Genomic DNA, 24,852 nt, shown 5'->3' with positions numbered 1-24,852 from the left:
GCTTCTCTCTCAGTTAGATTGTGGGGAAAGGGAGGAACAGTGATCATTTGATAGCCTGGGGCAGCGAGGTAGGGAAAAGAATGTCTTTTAGAGTAGAAGAGATGTATCCCAGGCAGAGGGAATTAAGCAGTGGAAAGGAAGATATTAAAGATGCAAAAGAAAAGGAATAATACATGGAGAAGGGCTCAGAGAAGGAGAAGGGATCGGATCAAGAACTCAAGTGGGGTCAAAAGAGTTTAGTTTCAACAGAGAGGATTCATTTATTCGATCATTCAACAGGCAGGGATTAGGTTCCTTCTGTGCATCAGGCTTCGCGCCGGGGCACTTGGCATAAAGAGGAGGGCAAGGAATAGCTACTCCCTTAAAAGTGAAGGAGGTGGAAAGAAACAATCCCTAGAAACATGTTAGGTTCTTGAATAGGAACATTTATGGTGTAAAGGAAAGAAACGCTCCTTTAAAGGAAAGAAAGAGTATGGTGCCAGAGTGTCTGGCACAGTGATGGGTGTGTAGTAGGCCTTCCAGAAAGCTTAGTTTCCTTTCTTCTTGGGGCAAAATACAATGGTATTGTAGACAAAGAAAGGTTTTACTCTGCCCAGAGGACCCAGTAAAGCCGCCCAGAGAGACTATCATTCAACTAACTTAAAGCTGAGGGAGGGAAACAGGAGAAGATGTGTGAAGATGGAGCAATAATTGGAGTCAAAAGCAGGGCAGTTGAAGAAAATAAGTCAGAGGGCTCTGATCTTCCAATAAACCGAAAGCAAGGTTGTCTTTTGAGGGTAAGTGTTACGGGCTGAATTGTGTCTCTCCAAAATTCATATGTTGAAGTCCTAACCCCAGTACTTCTGAATGTGACTATTTGGCAACAAGGCCTTTAAATAAGTAATTAAGGTAAAATGAGGGTATGTGGGTGGGCCCTAATCTAATATGACTGGTGTCTTTACAAGAAAAGATTAGAACACAGGCTCACGCTGGAAAAAGATGTCCACGTGCAAGCCAAGGAGATGCCTCAAGAAAGCAACTCTGCCAACACTTTGATCTCAGACTTTTTCTCTCCAGACCTGTGAGGAAATAAAGTTTTATTGTTTAAGTCTCCTACTATGTGGAAGTTGTTACCACAGCCCTTGCTGTGAGGGCGTAGTAACAGATTTGGGAGAATGAGAATGTTTTGGGAGAGTCACAGTGAGGAAGTCAATAAAAGCTGGATGAATGGGTTCCTGAAGAGAAGATGGTCCAGCTGACTAAGGATGAATTCTTGATTCTTACCCAGCAGCATATAAAACTGGGCTGTGTTTGGGTTCTGGCACCAGGGAGAATGGCAACTTCTAAAGTGGCCGTGAGCACGTGAAGTGGCTGGCCTGGGGCACAGCGTTTGGAGAGGCAAATGCGGCTAGAGTGGACAAATGGACGGGAGACTAGGGAAGATTCTGGAATGGGAGGAAAAATTGGGTAATTAAAGGGGAGAGAGTGAGAGGTAGGAAAGGACAGAGCTTGTGTTCACAGAAGGGCAGTGGGCTCAGAGGTGTGCTCAGGGTTTTAAAACAGTGGACAGAATTTTGTCATGTCACATGAGGACTGAGTAGGACTGAACAGTGGCCAAGCACTACATGGAGGTTAGGGTAAGATGTTTTCTAGCTTCCAGTGGTCCGTGTTTTAACAGCAATGTTCTTCTAAAAAATGCAAACTCCTGGCTTACAGATCCTCCTTCAAGGCCCCAGGAGCATATCTCCTTTAGAAGGATGGATATGTGAGGCCTTGGACCCTTAACGTCTTCCTTCAATTATTATGCTCTGATGGAGCTAGAACCTATGTCTCTTAATTCCCGATTTGGGACCTTCTAAAACCTGCTCACATTAGCAAGTGTATGGTGGTGAGGGCACTGGTACCCTCCCTCCACAGAGGGACAGTGTTTAAGAGCCATTGTCCCAACAACTTTTCCAGGATGAAGCCTGTGGATTAGCAAGACCCCATGACCAGGTGAAGGCAGGTGAGTGCACGAACCAATGGTAGGTTTCCTTCTTAGACGCTCATATTCTACAGTCCCAGGGCTAAGGTCACAAAATCATCCCTAAGTGCTTAGAGTGGAATGGAAAGAAACAGGAATGAAATATCTCAGAATGTCATTAGCCCTGCCCATTTTCTGCCTGTCTCTGCTTAGATGACTTTTCAAACCATTCTTATAGATATTCAGAGACTCCATTACCCTTGCAATATAGCCAATCATGCCCTCCACCTAGACGAGAGCCTGCATTGCATAGGTGCTCATTAAATGTTTGCTGCATTTTTGAATGCTCAGCAAATCTTCTTTCCCAGGAATTCTTTCATCCTTCTATCCTGCCACTCCTGTATTCCTTATCCTGTGGTTAGCTGTGTGTTCCTGTGTTCCCTAGCCGCAGTTCTCAGCCTAGGTGTCAAAACACACTGGCTTGTCTTATCTTCCAGGAGGTACAATGCAAGTAATTTGTTACCAATAATAAAGCATCAAGTCTGGGAAGGTTTTATTAGTGAGAGAAGATTTAAAAGAGCGCTTATCAGGACTTCCCTGGTGACGCAGTGGTTAAGAATCCGCCTGCCAGTGCAGGGGACACGGGTTCGAGTCCTGGGCTGGGAAGATCCCACATGCTGCAGAGCAACTAAGCCTGTGTGCCACAACTACTGAGCCTGTGCTCTAGAGCCCATAAGACACAACTACTGAGCCCGTGTGCCACAACTACTGAAGCCCACGTGCCTAGAGTCCGTGCTCCACAACAAAGAGGAGGCACCGCAATGAGAAGCCCGCACACCATAAGGAAGAGTAGCCCCCGCTCACCGCAACTAGAGAAAGCCTGCGTGCAGCAATGAAGACCCAACGGAGCCAAAAATAAATAAATAAATAAATAAGTTTAAAAATAAATAAATAAAAGAGCGCTTATCATAATGTCCTTTTACTGACCTTTCGGTTTGCTTTTTTAGTGGGAAAGCAAGGAGTAAGAGTCACAGCTGGGTTACAGGGCACCATGTATAACCTCTGTGAAGGCAGTGGGTGTGTTTTGAAAAGGTAACTTTCACCCAAGCCTCCTGACTTGCAGGGAAACAAGTATGAGATTCGCACTGAGAACATTAATTCAATGTGGAAGAGATGAACAGATCTTTAGCTTTCTCCTCGCCAGGCTTAGTAGTCGCAGATCTGCCCGGTGACTGGACACTCAGACATTCCTAAAGAGCATTTTAATTGGCTGCGTGGGTCTCTGAGGGCCTGCCCCCATTAGCATGAGAGTGATTCCTGCAAGTTGCCCAAACATAGCAAAGGCAGCCGTGTCCAAACAACACCGTGCTGGAGACTGAACCGTGTCTCTCTCCATAGCCTCGGCTATTTCAAAGAGATCATTAACAAGGTGGAATTGGGTGCCCCCAGGGTCACTGCACAATATACATTGTTCCTGTCTTTTAATGGACTTTCCCCAGACTCGGTGATTCTTAAACTGCAACGTTGGCAGCTGCTAAAGCCAGGCTGAGCCCTGCTGTCTGCAAGAAGAGCCGGCTTGCCAGTCCTGCCAGAGCAGATCTGAGCTTGGGCAGATGGGTCAGGCCGGGAGAGGGGAGGAGGGGAAGTGGGCTTCAGGGGAGGGGGCACCAGCCCAGAAGCGAGGCAGCCCTTGGAGGTCCTTGTTATTGATTTAGCGTGAGGACTGAAAGTGGCAGGTAGGCAGGGGGTGGGGGCTGGCGGCGGGGAAGACAGGTGTAGGCAATCATGGAGAGTGACTAGCCGGGGTGCCGCAGATGTGGCTGGGGTGTCAGCTGGTGGTGATTAGCGTGGGCGCTTCTGAGGGGCGCAGCATCAGATGGTGGTTTCAGAGTCCAGATGTGAGAGGCCGGTGAACCCCCTTCCCTGTTTGCCACCCCTTCCTACTCTTTCTCCTCTCCCAAGCGTGTGCGTCCACCTGCACCTTCATCCTCTCCTACCATCCCCTCCAGGCCAACCCTCCCCATTCCGTACATTCCTCTCTAGATGAAGGACATGGATACACAGATTGCACTCCCCCCCACCAAATCTTCAGTCTCTCAGCCAATTTCTGAGATGATCGCACAGACCGAGTACCTTCAGACACCAGGCAAGACAGAACGTGCATGATCCGTAAGTACGATCCTGCCCATTCATGTGAGAAAGACAGCTGGTGGCAGAGGGTGTTTATAGCGTTCTGTCAACTTTTCCTGCCCTCCTTTTTATCACTTGCCTAAAATTTTTATAAATAAAGATTTGTACTGGAGTATAATATACACAAAAAGTAAACATATTAGTGTAACTCCCACCTGTATCAAGCACTAGAAAATTCACAGCACTTCAGAAGTTTTCCTTAGTCCCCACTCTAGTCACTAATACCCTGCTCTCTCTCCAAAAGTGACCTCTTGACAGTAATCACCGTAGATTCATTTGGACTGTTTTGGAATCTTATGTAACTGGACTCATAAAACAAGGCATTATGTTGTATTTAGCTCTTTTTGTTCAATAATATGTTTGTAGGCAATTTGTTCTTTTTCGTTTCTGTGTACTATTCCACTGCATGAGTAATTCACAATGATCTGTTCCACTGTTAATAGACCTTTGGGTTATTTCTGGATTTTGGTTACTGTGAACAATACTGTTCTAATCATTTTAATAGAGATTTTGCTGTATAATGTGTGCATTTCTATATATTTGGGAGTGGAATAATTAGAATCATAAGGTGGGTATATTCGGGTAGAGTCACAACAGTTTAGTAGAAAGGGTTTTGTGAAATGACTCTGTCATGCCTTGGCTCTGACGTCATGAGACTAGCCCTCCCGCACCACAGAGGCTGGGAGCTCGTGGTAAATTAGCCAACATCCACAGCTGACTGTCCCAGGAATTCTGTTGGACCACTCTGTTGGTCCAGCATTCTGTTGGACCTGCTCACCCATGTCAACACTTGGTACCCGATATCCATCCTCTCTTACGTCTTGATTCTTATGAACTCTGTTTCCCTATAACCATTTTGGGCCTTCCTTGCTTCAATGACCCCTTTGGATATGCTTCTGTAACTTACTGACCAGTTGTTCTGCCCAATTAAACTCTTGACTACATTCCTACCCCCATCCCATGGAGCTCTGCTTTGGGGTCCCCAGAACTCATCCAGGTCAGCCCCGGCATTTGGCCTGTGCGTTAGAGAGGGTAAGGCGATCAGAGGTAGAGTTTGTCATCCCGAGAAGAGAAGAAAGTAGACTGGAAGACAGGCAAATCAATGAGATTGGCATTTTTCATTATTAATGGGGCTGCTTTGTCTTGGGTTAGTGGCTATTTGCAAAACTTCAGGTGGCCCAGCCCTTTGAGCTTCACCGTGTCTTGACCATACTTCCCTAATATGGTGAGAGTATGTGTGTGTGTGTGTGTGTGTGTGTGTGTGTGTGTGTATCTGTCTGTCTGTCTGTCTCCCAGTGTCTATTATTTCTGTGTCTGCAGCTGAGTGTTCTGCACCCAGAGGCGGATGTGGCGAAGCCCTGTCACACGGCTGGTGGCGTGTGGTGAGTCAGCCAGGATCCTCACTGGAGTGCAGGGAACAGGAACCACCGTACTTGGCAACTTGGGCTGCGTCCGCATGATTGGAAACAATCTGTGAAATGAGTCAGACCCGTTGAGAAAACAATTAAGTCAGTGGGAAGAGAAAATCAGTAAAACTGGTGATTTTGCATGGTAGATAGAAAGCAGCCCATTGTTTGGTTACATTTTTCACTTTCCAGCTGGTCATCGTGACACTGAGGCTGGGCTTGCCTACACAGATGCTTTTAACAATTCGATCCAGACTCTGTCTACACAGCTCGAAAACTCTCCAGCAAGCTACTCAACAGAGTCAAATAATCAACTATTCTCCTCACTACTAAGTGTGTCCTCTATGGGGCCCCCATAAGAAACGATGGCAGACAGGAGAGACAGGGCTTTGGGAGCGCCATACCACTTCTGTTAAATTCCAAGTCTGGGGACTGAGTGAGCAGCTTTAAATATTATTTGGCATCTGTAGGTGGGAGGCAGAGACAGCGGTCAGACGGAGTTCAAAGCTGTGAAATCCAGAGGTAATCCTCCAGATTCATGCTGATCAAATGTTTTGCTTTCATCCAAGATTGCCGAGCTGGGTGACCCCAGATAAACAAACTAATTCTAGCCTTTTGGAGATCATTAACCCAACTCCCAGATTTTAAAGGTGAGAAAAGGGAGGCCCAGGAAGGTAGAGAGACATGCCCAGGATTATATGGGTAGAAAGTGAGTGTTTACTTGCCCAAATTCTACTGTGCTTTGCTGTCTCCAGTGGGTGCTCATGAACCAGGAGAGCTGGATCCAGTGTAGGAATTTGTGATGGGAATATTCAAAAGGAATGGGCTATGGAGTAGAATTCCCTACTGAGAACCGGGGAGCTTCTCCTCATCCTTTTACGGGCCTCTTCCCTGTACTACCTGCAAAAGCTACTCATTACCTGAAAAAGCTACTCATTACCTGCAAAAGCTCTCATCAATCTCCAAAGAACAGCAGGGTCCAAAAGTAGGGGAAGGTGGATGATGTGGATTTGGCTGGAACGTATTCATGACCTGAAGTGTTCTCTAATTGTGCAGATATTCCCATAAAGGTTATTTTATTAAGTTGAGCTACAGTAAATCTGTCATCTCCATAAGTAACGCCGCAGTGAATCTGTAGGTAAGCTCGGAACCCTGCCGTGAGCCATGCTGGGCTATTAGCTTCTGCTTGGCGTTGTTATCTGTGCAGTTATAGCGTCTCAGGGGCACAACTCAGGCGCTGGGTTTACAGGATTCATTTCCTCACAGATGCCCTTAGCTCCCAAAGACAACAGAAATTGTTACAAAAGATGGAGGCAGGAAGACCAGAGGACCCTAAACGTGTACTCCCTCTAGCCTGTTTGGAAGCAGCTTGGGACCAGTGTAGAGAGCTGGAATGGGAAATTAATAGTCTTGGGTTCTGTTCTGACTCTTACAAACTGCTCAGCCCAAGGAAAATCACTTAGTGTGTGGGCCTCGCTCCTGCCATCTTTAAAATGGCGACACACACACACATGCCCAAGTGCATGCCCCTTCATGGTAAACACAGCAGTCTGCAAGCTGGGATGTTGAGTTCTTAGGATGAAAGTAATGACTATTAAGTGTATTCTACCAATTGGTCTGCTATCCTATGGCCATTCTGCAAAGGGCAGCAGCACCTGCCATAATCCACCATCTCCTTTTTCTGGGGAAAGAGAGGAAAGAAGGTTAATGATGTCTCTACCCAAGAGAAATTTAAAACAAGTTGATGTCTAAATGCATTGTTGATGAAGTTGGATGACTCATTATCTACTTGTGATATAGAAGCCAGACTATTGTAAACATAGTAATTCTTAGTATACTAGGAATTTTCCAGCACTGACAATATTTAAGAACAATCAGATTCATCCCTAGTCATCGCACCCCAAAACCAATCACGGACGACCATTTTGGGGGCAGAACTGAGTGTTCAGTGGAGGCTGTCCCTGAAGGGACAAAATTGGGAGTATTTGCCTTACCACATATGGTTGAATTAGTTGTTATTCGCTATAGAAAAATCACATTTCATAGTTCCTAGGAAACAAGGCAAACTTTTTCAAGATTTGATTCCATATTCAGCAGAATCTCTCTCCACAGCTTTTTCTGAGCATCACTGTAAAGTTTTCCCCCATCTTAAAAAGTTAACTTGAGAAGAAAATGAACTGAGTTTGGAAAAGTATGTTAGGGGGATGCAAGTGAGGGTTTACAAACCCAGGGAAAACGTGCTGAAGAAAACCCCCTTGCAAACTGGGGTCAGCAGACGTTAACTTTACAGACATGTCCATGGTTTGTCCAGATTGGTTAGAGCATGTTTCTTTGCAGCAATAAAAAACTAGAGACATTAACAAGCAATGATGTTAGATGGAATTAAGTAGCATTCAGACCATGAAAGGGAGAATTAAGGAGCTAACCTTCCACCGCCCGGACAGTTTACCCGTTCAGGAAAAATAACAAGCCTGTCTTTCCTGCCATCCCTGCCATCAATGGGAGAAAGTAATTCAGATGGTCCAGAAGGCCATGGCCGCCATATGCCCTTGTGCAGCTGTCCTTTCAGGACCCTCCTGTTGGCTTTGCGTGACTAACTGGCCCGCTAAGTGCAATATATTTTGGTTGTGAATCTTGCCTCTCTTGGTGGTTCCTGATGCGCCCTGATGCAGGCACTGCCATATATCACCGCCTTTCTGCAAGAGCGCCACCCAGACACCATCCGTAGGATTGTAAACAAAATGATTCACAAACTGGTGGCAGCAGCTAAAAGCAGTGCAGTTTGTGACCCTAAGCATGATGCCAAGATTCTAAATGGACCGTTGCAACAACAAAGCTGCCTGAAGATTCTAAAACACAATTGTGTCAGTAGGATTTTCGTAGGGTGGCATAACCTGTAACCGACGAGTGCACCCATCGTGTTTTCTCCCCGGGCACAGCATCCTTGCACTCTACTGGGTCTCCTGTCTCGTGGCTACCGTTTGTTTGCATCCACAGGCACGGAGCAGGGATTCTGCAGAAAGAGCCCCAGAGTGGTGTCTGATTCCCATAGGCCTTCGCAGCCAGCTCTCATGAAGTGATTTCCAATATTCAGTTTCTGAGAATTCCGACCATGATATGCAGACCATAGCAGATCTTAATGACAATAATATTATCTTGCATTTTCATGATGTTTAACAGTTTACAGAATGCTTTCACACACATTATCACATTTAATCCCTGTGAGATGGGTGGTCTCTTCTCCATTCTATTGGCAGCTCAGTGTAGTGGAAAGAGCTCTGAAACCAGACAGACTTAAGTTCAAATCCTGGCAATGACTCCCCACTAGCTCTCCAACCACAAACAATTTGCTTCATTTCTCCTAGTTTCTTTTTTCTTACCTATAAGATGAGGAATCATTTCTACGACCTATAAGATGGGGTGAGTGGTAAGAATTAAATAACACATGTAAAGATGCATAGCACAGGCCCTGATGCATAGAAGCACTGGGTAATCATTAGTTTCTATCCACTTAAAGATGAAGAAAATGAAGCTTGAGAGGTTAAGGGAATTGCTCAAAGTAACAGCCAGTAAATGGCAGAACTGAGACTTCATTTATTTTATAAACATTATTGAACACCTACTATATGCCAGTGCCTCAGGCAGAGGAAAGTGGATAAGACAGAATTCTAGCTCTTGAACTGTTCACGGTAGAGTGCCAGAGCCTGAAATGCAAATAATCAATTACAATTTAGTGTGATCTGAGAGGCAAAACGTATTGAGAGAATGTCCTGAAGTTATAGGTGCACCCAGGTACGTACGCAGGAAATAAGTCTGAAGAAGAGGACCCTTCAGGGGAAGCAGCCATAGAGTTCAATCTGAAATAGAATTTCAGCAGGTGGATCTGAAGCACAGAGGGGGACACTTGGGGACAGACAAGAGGGGAGAGGGAGGTTCTCAGGAGGCAAAAGTGAGAGGAATTGGAGGGGCTCACAAGGAATGCTGAAAAGCATGGATCTCTGTCTAATCAACACTCCGACAAATCCACGGGATGATTTTACGTAAAGAACCAATGTGGTCAGATTTGCATTTTTGAAATTGGGGCAGCACTGTGGAAGATTGACTGGAGGCGAGCGATAACGGAGCAGCAGTTCAATGAGAGATAATGAGGCTGTGAACTAAGAAAGTGGCAGAGCAGACAATTTGGAGAGATGTAGCAGAGGCGGAATTGACAGGACCGGGCAATTGATTAGATGTCAAGGCGTGAGAGGAAGAGAGGAGTCAAGAAGGACTCCCAGGTCGTTAGCTTAGATGACTGGGTGAATAGTGATGTCCCCACTGACACAAGGGGGAGGAGAGTGGGTTTGAAGGGATAATAATGGGTTCATTTGGATTTGTTGATTCTGAGAGACAAGTAGACACCGTCTAGGAGGAGATGTTTAGTAGAGAGTTAAAAACATGAGTCTGGAGCTGGGGAGAGGACTGAGGGTGAGAAGCAAGGATCGGGGGTCATCAGCTTTTAGATGATGGGTAAAGCTGGTCTTATGCTAAAACGATAGAGCAGGAAGAAAGAGGGTCATGAAGAACTCTAGAAAATACCAAAATGTAAGTGCTAGAAGTGAGGACTGTCAGAGAGAAGGAAGTACCAGGAGGAAGGGGGGCTTAAGACGGTCAAGGGAGACAAGTGCTTTGTGACGCTGAAAATAGGGGAAGGGACCATATTCCACCAAGAGTCAGAGAAGACAGAGACGGAAACTCCTATCATATTTGGCAATAGAATATCACTGTGGCAGCTTAGTTTTAGACAAGGTTGTTAAAAGAAGAAACTTTCAACTTGTTTTTGTTTTTGTTTTTACTATGACCCAGAATAAGAAGAATATTTTGTATTGTGACCTGGGACAAAAGTTTCCTGAACAATACTCACTTTCTGACATTTCATAGTTCTGTTCTATTCTATTCTATTCTATTCTACTCTACTCTACTCTACTCTACTCTACTCTACTCTACTCTACTCTACTCTATTCTATTCTATTCTATTCTACTCTATTCTATCTGATCCTATCCCATCCCATTCCATTCTGAATGCTGCTTGGTACTCACAAATTTTATTTTATGACCAAGTAATGGGTTGCAAGCTGCATTTTGAAAGAGCATTGGTTTGGAATTCCCTGGCAGTCCAGTGGTTAGGACTTGGCGCTTTCACTACCAAGGCCCAGGTTCCATCCCTGGTCGGGGAACTAAGATCCTGAAAAAGCGCTGGTTTAGATAAACATAATTTCCCTAGAGGAAAATTATGTGAAGTGTAAGATGGAGAACACTGGATTTTGAGTGAAGACACCTGATTCATGGCGTGACTCAGCTACTTACTGGTTGTGTGGCCTTAGATATGCCCATTAACCTCTACGTGTCTCTTTCATTATCTGTAAAATTCAGATAATACATCAGCTGCAAAGGGATCTTCTGGGGATCAAATCAGATAAAATATGTTAATGCAAAAAGAGTATGTCTAGAATAGTCCTGGTCAAACTAAGACTTTTTTTAGTCATACTCAAAAGAAAGAGCAGAATGGTGCGTTATGTGTTGGTTCTGGCTCTCTTACCTGAATCCTGGAGCCAGAACATACCAAGAACCAAAATTGAACAGAAATTTAATCATGCAGCATTGGTGCTGTTGCCACAACACATATGAAATACTCTTGTTCCAATACTATTGTCACCATCTTGGTTTTCTGATTCATACCCAGAGTCCTTTATTACAAGGACTTTCAATAAAGTCCTATTGGGAGAAGAGCCAACCCAGGCAGGTTTTCTCACCATAGTGTGACATGACAGGAGAAACGCTGCAGGAAAACATAAAAAGATGGGATCCTTCCATATAAGCAATAATCCACGTGAACTTCAGTAGGCCTCGTGGTATCACTGTATTAAAGCATAATACAATCATTGATTTTTGTGATTCATTCGACCAGCTGCTACACTTGAATACCTCATATATGCACTGACTTAGGTGCAAGGAAGATGACCAAGACATGGTTCCTGACCTCAAAAAGTGTACACACAGATGGATTAGCAGACACATAAATAGATAACTTTAATTAAATGGTACAACTAAGAGCGATTTGTATCTGAGCACAACAAGATATGAACGTACTAGGAGAGAAAAGAAGAAGAGCAGCTAGCCTAATGTGAAGTTCTTGAAGGTCATCTTGACCAAGGTGAATTTTGAAGTAAGGGTTAACAAAGGGAAATGGGAGAGAACTTCCAGAAAGGCAGAACAGTTTGAGAAAGGCATGGAAGTGTGAAACCTTGTATAGTGTACACAATATTTCTAGAGCATAAAAAAGGGCAAGTACAACCTAGACAACAAAGATAGGTTTGGTCCCAATCTCTGAGGGTCTTCTCTACAAGGTTAGGGGGCTTAGAGTACATTGCATTGGGTCTGGAAGCCACTGATGGGGACTCATTGCTCTGGCAGCCGTATGGAGAGGATGTTAAGAGTGGGAAGTCCAGGGATAATTGCAGTGATCCAAGAGAGACAAGTTAAGGGCCTGAATAAGAGAAGCAGTATTAGGGTGGAAAAGAAGAGTTCGATTTGAGAAATATTTTGGATGCTGTATTTAGATGTGGGGGTTGAGGTCAGGTAATAAATTCTTTAGGAACAAAAAATGAATAAAACTGCCCTATTCTGCCCAATAATACTGTCATCCTCAAGTTCAGGGTCTAGTATGGAAAAATTAAGACATATCTACAAGGCACTGTAATGTGAAGTAGGAGATGCTAGGTGTTGAAAGAGAGGCAGAGATACCTGGCTATAGCAATCAGAAGGAAGAGCCAAAAGTTCCAACTGGGTGATTCAGGGAAGGCTTCATGGAAGAAGTGGCATTCAAGATGGGCTTTGACAATGGATAAGATTTTGCCACGAGTCGGTAAGAGGAAAGCGCGTTTCTAGTTGAAGGAGCATCATAAGCAGTCACTCTGGTAGGAGAAGGTCTAGTCTAGAGAGACAGGCTCTGGAGTCACATAGGCCTGGGCACAAACCTCAACTCTTTCACATTCTAATCAAAGAATTAGGGGCAAGTTACTTTGCTCCTTCAAGCCTCTGCTCCTCATTTGTAAAATCATTTGTTTATTTCTTTATCTTAGGGAGTTGTTGTGTGATTTAATGAGATAATGTATTTAGCTGTGGACTCAGTGCAAGTAATCAGTACAGTTAGCTGTTATCCTATTATTAGGACAAAGTAACAGGGTGTGGGGCTTGAGATGGGATTTGTCGCGTAAAGGAAATGCATAAGGCGCAGAACAAAATGGAGAGAGTAAAGGTAGGTCAGAGAGTCTGGGAGAGATTGTGGAAGACCTTTAGAGCTAGATTAAGGCATTTGGACTCTTCTGAGACAGCAATAAGGAGACACAGAAAATTTACAAATGGGGTGAGAAGTTGAGCTGCGTTAACTGAGGTTAACCAGCAGCCATACTGAAGATGGTTTGAAGAAATGAGGAATTGAAAGCATGGAGATCGTTTACGGAATTATTGCAAGAGTTCAGATGAGAGGCAATGAAGGCCTGAATTTGTGTAGTATTAGTAAGAAAGGATAAAAGATCTTAAACATGAGGGAAGTTGTTAAGGGGAAAGAAGGAGAAATATCAAAGACACCCAAGTTTCCAATTGTGGTTACTGGAATGAGCAATAAGTATTAATATAATAACAAGTATTAAGAAGACAAGAGGAGAAGTAGGTCAGGAGTTATAGGAGTCAGAAAATAAAGCAAAATGGTGGTTTCAGTTTTGGAGATGATTGTATATTATCCCAATATCCATTCTCCTCTGTCTTGTCCAGTTAGAGACCTCATTTCCCAGCCTACCTTGCAACTGGGTATTGCCATGTGATTAAGTTCTGACTGATGGGGTGTGAGCAGAGTGATGTGTATCCCTTCCAGATCATTCCCTTTTAAAGAGCTACTTGTTTTCCATTCTTTAGTCCCTGTTCCTGAAGGTCTGCATAGAAATGCAGTAGCCAAGAGCCAGCTTCCACCATGCAGGCCAGGGCAACACCCAAAGCCTTAGGATCAGAGCAACATGGGGCCCTAGCAGAGCTGCTCCTCTGCCCCCAGATCTCTACCAGCTCAAATTCGCACATAAGTGAGAAATAAACCTTCCATATTGTTTACGCCACTGTTATTTTGGTTTCTGTTAAAACAGCTGAGACAGTTCCCCAACTGTAGAGAGATGATGAGCTTTAGATAGAGCAGTAGGTAGATGGAGATGGTCAGGAGAGAGTTGAGATTGAGGCACTGTAGCCATAGAGATAGGGCAGGGGTGGGGATATCGATGCAGGAGCCGTGTGAATAATGAAGACAATCAAAGCCATCTAGGAAATGGGATTGCTAAGGGAAACATTGGAGAGAGAGAAGGGGTGAGGACCACAGAATGCCCAGACAGTACAACTGCTGGGGTGCGGGGGTAGAGAGAAAAGGAACAGAGATTGAGACTGAAATGGAGACAGATTTGGAATGGTGATGAGTTAAGAAGGAGGAAGAGAAAGTAGAAGAGAATAATGGCAAGGCATTTGGGAGAAATTTTTTTTCCGTAGGAAAAGGGGCTATCAATGTCAAATTCTGCAGGGAGGTCAAGGAGGGTAAGAACTGAACACATTTGGGGGCGAGGGATTAGAGTATACTTAGAACAGAAAATGACCAAGGAAAAGTCAAATTATTTTCAAAATAATGTGCTTAAGAAGACAGGGAATATTATCATAAAATTTAAAGAGTTCAATCTAAAATTAATTTTTAATAAGTATAAGGCAAACAATACATGTAGAAACTTCCCCCTCCGGGAGGTAGAACTTAATCCTCTGCACCCCTCAGTCTGGGCTGGATTTAGTGACTGGCTTCCGAAGAATAGGGTGAAGAAAGGGAAAAAATAGTAACTTTAGAATGGAGAAACCTGACAAATACCACCCACCTTACCCAAGCGATCAAGGTCAGCAATTCTAGCAGTAAGTCACACGGATATAATGTACCCCCTGTATGATGTGATGAGAAGGGCAATTCCACTCTGCGGTGTTCTTTCTCAAAACCCAGACCCCAGTCTAAGTGTGAGGAAAACATCAGAGAAACTCAAATTGAGAGACATTCTACAAAATACCTGACGAGTACCCTTCAAAACTGTCAAGGTCATGAAATACTGTCACAGAACAGCAACTCAGAAGACGTGATGACTAAATGCAATGTGGGATCCTGGTTAGGGTCCTGAAACAGAGAAAAGGACATTAATGGAAAAACTAGTGAAATCCTAATAAAATCTGGAGTTTAATTGACAGTACTGTACAAATGTTAATTTCTTTTTTTTGACAAATATACCACAATTACATAAGATGTTAAAATACGGGAAACTGGGTGAAGGATATACCCTCTTTACTTTGTAAATTTCTGTAAATCTAAAATTATTCCAATATAAAAAGCTTATTTTTTTGGCTACGCCACGTGGCATGTGGGATCTTATTTCCCCAACCAGGGAAATCGAACCCCCGTCCCCTGCATTGGAAGCGCGGAGTCTCAACCACTGGACTGCCAGGGAAGTCCAAAAGCTTATTTTTTTTTTTAAGTGGAAGGCAAGGGCAGAGTTTGGGGATGGTTCCTGCCAGGACTAAGCAAGTTTGAAATATAGAGTTTCTGGTCCCCCCACTGCCCTACTCTTCCCCTCCCCCCACTAAATTTTTTTTTCCATTAGTCTATTATTACAGTACAATGGAATGTTCAATTTCACACTGTATGTGGCATTCCATGCCAACTAGAATAGCTAATGCAACTTTACATTTATGACTCTGCTTGGGTGTGAATTATTGTGTTTATGAAAATCTCCATATTAATGTCTGATTGTAAATCATTCTGCCGGCTCCTCTTATTAATAGCTCAATTCCCACGACTCACTGCTGCAAGCTATTCAGATTACTGCAACCGTACAGGAAAGGGGCTGATTCCCATTTGTTTACCATTTAATTCTAACCATCTTGGGCTTTGCTCTAAAGCCACCATCCTCTAAATTGCCCAAGCCAGATATTTTGACTGTGTTTCTTTATTGGTGAGGAGCTTCTCTGAGGAGAAGCATTTATTACTCTCTGTTCTCACATTTCCTGCTTTTTAGGAATACCTGCTGGAAAGTGATTCTGGCATGGATTCTGGAGTTGGCTCAAACCCTGGCTCTGTCCCATATTGGCCGCATGAACTTGCTAAGTTATTTAGTCTTTCTCTGGGTTCCAGTTTCTTCATCTAAAGTGGGAATCATAACACATGTTTTCTAGAGATGGTATGAAAATTAAATGTGATGGTGTTCATAGAGTTAGTATGGTTCCTGGCACATAGGAAGCCCTCAGTGGTCTTTTTGTGATGGTAATTATAACACAATAATGATAATATTAATAGTCGATATAGATGAAAGAATTCTGCCCTGGCAGCTGGAAGGTCTGGGGTATAATTGCAGTTTCTCTGTAAACTAGATTGCTGATCTTGGAAAAGTCACTTCATATCTCTGGCTCTCAGATTTCCCATATGTAAAATGAAGAACCTGCATTTTTTAAGCATCTCCTCCAGGGCTAGTATTCTATACTTTATGCATAGAACAAGTAATCACCCCTAAAATGTGTGCCCACTTTTATTCCTTTTTCCATCCTCCCCAACCCAGCCCCTTCTCCTTGGGTCAAAAAGTGCCTCAACTGGAGCTTACAGAATATTCAGGAAGGGGCCAGCCTTGGCTTTGCTTTTTTCATGCTTCCTCACATGACAGCTCAAATCAGACCCCCTATCCCAGCCCCCTTACTGGCAGAAGGGGAAATATGAAATATCAGCAGGCAAGGAGGTTTTCTATGCTTCTGTAAATCATTAAAGTGGCCAATATTTTCCTTTGCTGCACCTCTCTTACCTCACAATATTTTTTTTTTCCTGTAGTGAAATCCATTCCCCCAGCCTAGAAATGTGGGCACTTTACAGAAAATCTTTAGCTGGTACCAGCACAAATGGATGGGTCTTATTTCCTGTCTGCAGTTCATGGTGTTGCAAAGGCATTGCCAAAAACTACTGACTGAGACATAAAAGGAAAAAATGGATGGACATGAATGTGGCCTCGTTCACATATACATTTACAAACACACAGACAATGAACATGATCATGTCCACACTTGCAGGAAGATATTCCGCAAAGAGACCTCCTAATTCATAGCCAGACTCCCTACCCCTGCCCATGCTCAGGACCTTCCCTATGCACTGGAGGAGAGGGAGAAAGGGGGGTAAGACCAGGCAATGTGATTTGAGGGACTGGGAAATATCCCCAGTACATTTCCCTGATCTCTGGGCCGTGATGCTGGAAATAGCATTCTAAAAGATCCATCCACTATGTCATTTTAAAACTAGAAAGAAAATAACATTCAGAATCTTTCTGGGATTCTCTTTTTCTAATATGATACTTCCTAAAAGTTATTGTGCTTTGTGGTTTAAGAATGACTCGGGGGGACTTCCCTGGTGGCACAGTGGTTAAGAATCCACCTGCCAATGCAGGGGACACAGGTTCGAGCCCTGGTCCTGGCAGATCCCACATGCCGTGGAGCAACTAAGCCCATGTGCCACAACTACTGAGACTGCGCTCTAGAGCCCGTGAGCCACAACTACTGAGCCCATGTGCCACAACTACTGAAGCCCACGCGCCTAGAGCCCGTGCTCCGCAACAAGAGAAGCCACCGCAATGAGAAGCCCGTGCAACGCAATGAAAAGTAGCCCCCACTCACTGCAACTAGAGAAAGCCCACGTGCAGCGACGAAGACCCAACACAGCCAAAAATTAATTAATTAATTAATTTTTTTAAAAAAAGGACTCGGGGGGGTGTTCGTATAATGTCACATGTAATCGTCACACATTTGTGAGGGAATTGTTATTATCCCCATTTTACAGATGATGAAACTGAGGTCCAAAGGGATGAGGTGATTCATTCAACATCACCCAGTTAGGAAGTGGAGCAGCTGGGACCCGAGCACAGGCTCTTGAACTCAGTCCCAATGTGTTTTCCATTCTAGCAGATTCTTTTCTAGCACAGGATTCTGAAATAGAGGGGGAACCAACTGCAGGAGCTTGGCTTCTTTTTGATCAGAGGACTCATAGTTTGCGGGAGAAAGGGCAATGGGGCCTGAGAGGCAGAGAAGAGGAGTCATAGATATAGCATTGGGATGCACAACGTTTAGTAAGTGTGCAAATGTCACTCACTTTATACTCACCCCATCTGCAGAGCCCAGTGGAATCCTTGTGCTTGTGTGCCCAGCAATATCGAATCTACCTATACATTCACTTACCCCCTGTGTGAATGATTTGTGCTCATTATCTTCAGAAAGGGGGTGATAATCCTGGTCTTACAGGGGTACCATGAGGATTGCTGAGGCATGTCTACATTTGAGTAAAATTTCTACACAGGTATTTTTCAATGATTAGAATGCAGGAAAGGGCGGAAATTTCAAACACATCTGAAGTTTTTTGCTCAGTACGTTTTCTTGTTAAAGAATCACTAAGGTACACGATTTATATACATACAGACTGCTTTACGTTTAAAAAACCAACAGGCCACACAGGTACCCAGTACCTGGCTACCTGTGCTCACGTGATGTGCTCGGGGAACAGGAGGTAAATAAATGATCTTGCTGAAAACCAGAAAATAAAAAAAAGGGAGAGAGAGAGGCATTTAATTCCCTCCTTCTCTCTGCTTTCCTTCCTTCCCTCCTTCCTTCCTTCCTTCTTCCTCCTGCCCTCCCTCCCTCCTTCCTCCCATTTTTTCTTCCTCCCTTCCATCACCCCTCCTTTGCCTCTCTTTGCACTATTTGGTAGCTTTGAACCCAAATAACCTGAATTAATTCATTCCAGGAGCCTCAATTGTCCAATTGTCCCTCAATCCTCACCCATCTCCCCTTCCTCCATAGCATGTACCACTCTTTTCCTGTGGGTGATGTCTTCCACGGGGCCGCGGGCATCCCTCACAACTGGAGGTCTACAGGCAGGCCTTTTATAGTCACTCGGCACTGGCCACGCTCATTCAAACTGAAGGGCCCCTTGGATATCCTTCATCCCTGGCAGAACCGACATTCAGACCAAACGATCTGCCCAGTGTGCTTAGCCTACTGTCAGGGAGGCCTTCTGTCCGAGTTCAGCCTGACCAAAGGCTGCTTCCTCCCCCCCAGAAGTGTGAGTTGTCCAGAAAAGGAGCTGAGTGCAGGCTGATAGAAGCCCTCAAAGAGACAGGCAGGGCTCAGAGCCGGTGCTTTGAGGGGCGACGAGATTCCCTCTGTGGAGGGGAAGCCCTCAGCACTATGACATCGCCTTCTCCGGGCTGGATGCCACCTCGACCCTCTGCCCTGCCGTGTGTCCCTTGTTTAAATGACGCCCACGGTCTCCTGAGACCCCCGCCACCCCCATCCTGCTCTCGGGGCTGCTGCTGCCTCCCATCACGTCCCCTTCCCTGGACTGCACGGACTCTCCGGAGGTTAGGGGAGAATGGCTGATTTCTTTTTGTTCCCTCTTAGATGTTCTGTTTGTTGAGCGAATTGTTTTCTTCCTGGCTCTGAGCTGGCGGCTGACACGGGCTCACCCGCGCTAATTAGCTAAGCTAGCTGGTGCTGCGTTGGGAAGGTTTTTCTGGGCTCCTCTATGTGTGTTGCTTTTTTTAAACATGATCAATACCCTCTCGGGCTGGGCTCCCTCACGCACTGCCTATTGTTCTCCTGTGTGCATTGTGCCGGAGTCCTGCTCAAGGACTCAGGGAGCCTCAGAAGACACGCTTCTCCCGAGCCTGGCTTGCAGCCTGGAGCTGGGGGAGACCGCTGGGCAGATGCAGCTTGACCCTCCCCCACGCCCGCGCCCGCGTCCGCGTCCGCGACTTGGAGCCAGTGTCAGTAGCGGTGGACAGCGCCCCAGGAGGCCCGAGTGGACCCCGGACAGTTGGGTAAAGATGAGAGATTGCTGTGCAGCTCCAAGGCAGACACCTTTCCCTCTCTGGGCCTCTGGTTCCTCGTTTATAAAAGGAAAGGTCAGTTTCTAGTTTGGGTGTGAGTACCCTAGCCCTGTGATTTGGTCTCAAAGGAGCATCCTGAGATTCAGACCTTCTTAGTGGGAGGGGTACAAGGAAAACACATTCCCAAATAGGACCTCACTTGCTCCTGCCTTGGTCCTGAAGATGGACAATGCCCACCTTTCCCAAGTGGCACCCAAAGAGGTCTCAACCAGACAGGGGCAGGCTTCCAGCCTGAAGCCCCACCTGCAGCTGGCCCTGCCCTCCTCTCTGCCCACTGGGATCCATCTGCATATTTTGCACAAGAGACACAAGAAGATTCTCTGACGCTCTCCCTTCTCCCACTGGTATCTAGCTGTAGCGGCTGGGGATGCCCCAGGTGCAGACTGTGAGAAAATGTCTTCAATGTGATTTTGCTTTATATATATATATATATATATATATATATATATATATATATATATATATTAATAAACAGATGCTAGTTCAAATTAGGTTTTATTGATGGCTCATTCTGAGATTTAGATTTTTCCTGCTGCCTTCTTCAGATTAAAGCATCTTCTGAAAATCTCTGGTAGACCTGGTGCTGGAGAGATTTTCTCTTTCCTGTTCAAGCACAGGAAAAATATTTTTCTGTTCTCAAAAAGAAAGGTGTTAGGAATAATATCTCATTTTTACTGAGAAAGTAGTATGTGTCAGATATTGTGCTAAGGACATACATAAGCTATTTTGTTAATTCATACAATGGACTTAGGTCCTCCCCGTTTTACAAAAGCTCAGAGAGGTTAAGGAACTTGTCCAAAGTCACACAGGTAGTAAGTGGGGGAACCCAGAACCAAGCCCTGACCTTTCTGACCTTGGAGCACCTTCTTTCCTGGATCTTCTCCTGGACCCCCAGTTTCAACATCAGCAGCCCTGACTGCTAGGAGAGTCACCACATCTGATGACAACATGAAAGAGTGGAGAGGACGCTGACCTCAATGCCAGGTCCAGGTTTCCAGCCCTGACTCTATGGCCCAGTGCCAAAAAAAAAACAAAAAACAAAACAAAACCAGTGAAGTCTCCAAGTTTTTGTATCCCTTCTTCACAAAATTAGCATGAAGATTAAATAAGATAATGTTCATGGAAATGCTTTGGAAACTATAAAGCACTCTAGGAATATAGAGTATGGTATTTTGTTCTGACGCTGTCCAAGACTGAGAGCCATGTTAACTCTGCGCATAGAAAAAGTCTCCCTGTCCTTAGTAATGCCTGCGTTTCCCCACATTCAGCCCTACCGCCATGGAGGTGTGAGTGTTAAGTCTTCCCTGGCACCAGTCCCTGCAGCAATCTCCAGCTCCTTTACTCCTGAGGTTCCCTGTGGACCAGAGGAGGCTGGAATGGCTGAGTCAGCTGCATTTTCTCCCATCTCAGGGCTCCCTTAAACCTGTTACTGAAATTGGCTCCGTGGTACCGCAGGTTTGCTTGCCATCTAGCAAGTCCCCTGGGGTGGCCCCCTTAATCACATTTGCTCTCTCTCCTCGGTCTGGCTGGCTAGGAGGACAGCAGGTAGGTACGCAGGCTTTCTATGTATAGGTGAATGTGCGAGAGTGTGTCTGTCCCCTGGGAGGAGCCGGGGACTAAGTTCTCCTTCAATAAAAGTGAGTTAGTTGCTGTCTTCCCATAACCGTAATCCATCCCACTTCTTCCAAGGAAGTGACAGGCCCCCGGGGTGATGTCTCTCCATGATTGGGAGAAATTGGCTATTTTAGTCCTTCTCTAGCAGGAGCAAGCTCTTTGAGCTGTCTTGCAGCAGCCTGCCAGGCCCCTCTGCTGTTGAGAACACCCTCTCCTAGTTTGTTCCCTGATTCCTGGGCTCGCGCAGTGATCCTGGTGGGCTTCAGAGCCCGAGGGACACCCTGCTCTGCTCTGCCGGGAAGCTGGTCCTCTTTCAGAGGTGGGATACACCAGATGCTTTCAGATGCTCCCAGCCACCCAAGTTCCTCCTGGCAGAGGAGCTGAGAGCATCCCCCAGGGGGGCTGGGGGCACAGCCCGAAGCAGGCCCGCCACCAGTGTGACGTTTCTTTGAAGTCTTATGTTTTATCTCAGGAATGCATGTGAATTTTGCATTCCATGCCACAATATATATCTGTTTGTTCTAATATAAAAATGTTTAACCCCATATCTTCAAGTAAAACTGACGCCCTAGGAAGATACATTTGTTTATCCTGTGCCTTTATACCGTCTCGTTTACCACCGCATACCCCCAGGGGTACAAGCGCTCTAGTTAGAGAAGCATCTGCAATAGTAACAACAACAAAAAGCATGTGTGTTCAGAGCTTCCCTTCCTCAGTATTCTGTAAAAGATGCTGTCTCTCTGCTAAGCTCTCATGTCTTAGGTTCTGGACACTAGGATAACAGAGAGACACGAAGAACTTGGGAAACAGCAAAGGCTAAAGTGATCCACGATGTCTGGCTGCTCCCAGTTGTTTGTTGACTGAATATTTTTCCTTCCTGCCTTAGTTCAACATTACCATGGAGAATCAAATCCTAATCAGGCAGCGACAGCCTTTTTCCCAGTACCGCTCCCCCACTCCAGTAGGCTGCAAAGGTAACAGCCCAGGCATCTTTGTTATTTACCTGCCTATCATTTGCACCTGTCTCGGAGAGTGAAAAGTAGCTTCTTTATAAGTTATGAAGTTCTTAGAGGATATGACCTTGAGAAGTGGCTCGGGGTGTGGGGTGGTGCAGGGAGGAAGGAGCAACAGTTCTTTTTCCAATTTGAATTGTCTCTAGGGGAAGCCCAGTTAAGAAGAAAACTGATGTCGGGATTGAGTAGATGAAAGAAGAGAAGTCTTGGAACTTTAGAAAACAAGAATGGGGAGGATTGATTTGACTGAGAGGAAGCCTTTTGGATGGTCAAGGGGATTCCACTTGGATTGAACAAGTAGGACAAGCTGGTCACTGGAGGAAGTCCCCAGAGGCCAGGCAACTCTACTTAGACCAATTTAGAGGCACGTCCTTGCCCAGAGGCAGGGGACTGGACCAGGTGATGTGCTGCAACCCGCTCTAGCTCCCTCCCTCCTTCTCCACTACCCGCTACGGTCCCCAGAAGGTACAGCTATAGGTTAGATAAATGATGGCACCCAAAGGCACAACCTGATATAATATTCACAGTATTTCTTAGACAAGGGAAACATCCAGTTCTGTGATTTCACTTGATACAACAAAGCCAGACCTTTATCACACGACCGTACACAGAAGCCGAGAGTGAGAGAGCTGTAAACATCTCAGAGCCGCTCTACAGACAGCCCCGTATGGAGACACATTTCAGTGGGGGAGGAAGGGATGGGGAGGAAAGGTGAAGCTTGCCAAGTCGCAGTGCTCTGATTTGCAGGGAGCGTGGCGTGGATGTTTCAAATCATTTCCTTTTCGTTAGTACCTCATCTCCCAACTGTTCTCTGAGCATTGTCTCAAATGCGGCAAAACAGCCGGCCTCAAATGTAAAAGCCACAGGGCTCCGTTAAATTATGTTGTCTTGCTGCATTGGTGTGTCATGTCAACCCAAACTCCTGTACAGCTTCTGGGAGAAGGAAATGTTGTCTGACGATGAATTTAAAGGAAAATGAGCCATTTTTATCAAGGCCACTCAACATTAAATATAGCTTTGGCTCTGGTCTTATTTGAGGGTGCAGAAGTACTAGAGGGGAGTTATTTTGGAGCCAGAGTCCCTAATTCCTCCTGTATTTCCAGGCTGTGGTGTCTGAAGTGACACATGTGAAGCATCAGGGAAATGGAACCAATATCTGACACCAGAGCCCCAGATGGAACTTTGTTCTATTCGCATTAATTGAATGCTGTGCTATAAACGGTTACATATGCCTATTCATACAAATTAACACATTTAGCCCTGTGGAGCACACGGTATTGGTCCCATTTTTGTCAGATGTGGAAACTGAGGCTCGGTGTTGGGGGAAACATCTCGCTCAAGGAGCCCATACTAAAAAGTCACGCAACCAGGATTTGAACAAAGATGTCTAATGCCAGAACCTGGGGTCCTTCTGCCCCACCACTCCAAGAGGAAGCCTCGTTCCACATTCATGTATTCACTTATTCCTTTACTTAGACCCTCAGCAAATATGCATTGGGCATCTACCGTGTGCCAGGCATTAAGGACACAGAGATGACTTGGACAAGGCCCCTGCACTGAAAGCTTGTAGAATCTAGTGGAACTCACCATCTAGTCCTGAAATATTTATTCAACAAATATTTAACATTTAGTCGAACAAACAGCTGGCCTGATTGCTCACACTTCCAGGCAGTTGTTTCCATGTCCTATAGTTGTTTTTGCTCTTGTTTTATGAGCGGGTGGCATCCTCTGGTACCCACGCTCAAGAGGCAAGGCAAACTCCTGGTCCAGACCTCGGGGAGACTTCATCTTGGATTTCCTAGGGCTGGAACGAGGCCCAGACATTGTATTTTTTTAGACGTTCTACAGGTGAAGCATCCAATTGCCACCCTGAGGACGACTGAAACCCAAAGCTCAGAGGAAACACATTCCTTTGGGGATCTAAGTGTAATTCTGCTTTTCTGACTTTTATTCTTTCATTTTGGGCCCTGATTAGTTTGGGAAAAATTAATGAAGAGGATTTTTTTTTTTTGCTTTCACTGTATGACTTCTTGGATTATTATATTAAACAGACCCTCAGTCTTAGACCAGACATTAGCTGGTTAACACTGTGCGTTGGCCAGCGGCCAAGAGTTACTTGTTGGAAACCACTGTCATTGAACTGGCTTGATTTTCAGCCTAGCTCCTCCCCTGCGCACACTTTTCTGAAGACACTGCCTGAAAGACCTCAACCTTGGCCTCCTGTTGCTTTTGAAAGTCTCACTGGTGCCGCCCTGCCCACCCCCTTCCTGCTGCCTCGTCCATTTAGTGGTGCAGAACCTGTGCTTTGGCTCTGACACCTGCTCTTCATCCCCTGCCTCTTTCATTCTCAGGCTTCACAGGCCCGCTCTCACCTGGTGAGGAATGCTCCAGTGCCTTGGACCTGTGAAAGTTTGGGTCCGTTTGAGCCCTTTTTCACTTGGTCCTGCTTCCTCAAACCCCAGGCTCAGCTTAGCTCATAGGAGGTCAGAAAATTTTCTAAGACTAGAATGATGAAAAGAAAAGACAGGAAAGGAAAGGAAAAGAAAAGAAAAGAGGATAGTGGTAAAAATACTCTTTTCTCACCCCATACACACATATTTTGGTGCTTAGAACTAAAAATTCACCCCAGGCCTTTAGCATTCTTCTTTTCTTCCTCTTCTTCCCCCCCTTCT

The sequence above is a fragment of the Balaenoptera ricei genome, chromosome 8, assembly GCF_028023285.1.
Source record: "Balaenoptera ricei isolate mBalRic1 chromosome 8, mBalRic1.hap2, whole genome shotgun sequence".
Lineage (NCBI taxonomy): Eukaryota > Metazoa > Chordata > Mammalia > Artiodactyla > Balaenopteridae > Balaenoptera > Balaenoptera ricei.
This window is presented reverse-complemented; position numbering follows the sequence as displayed.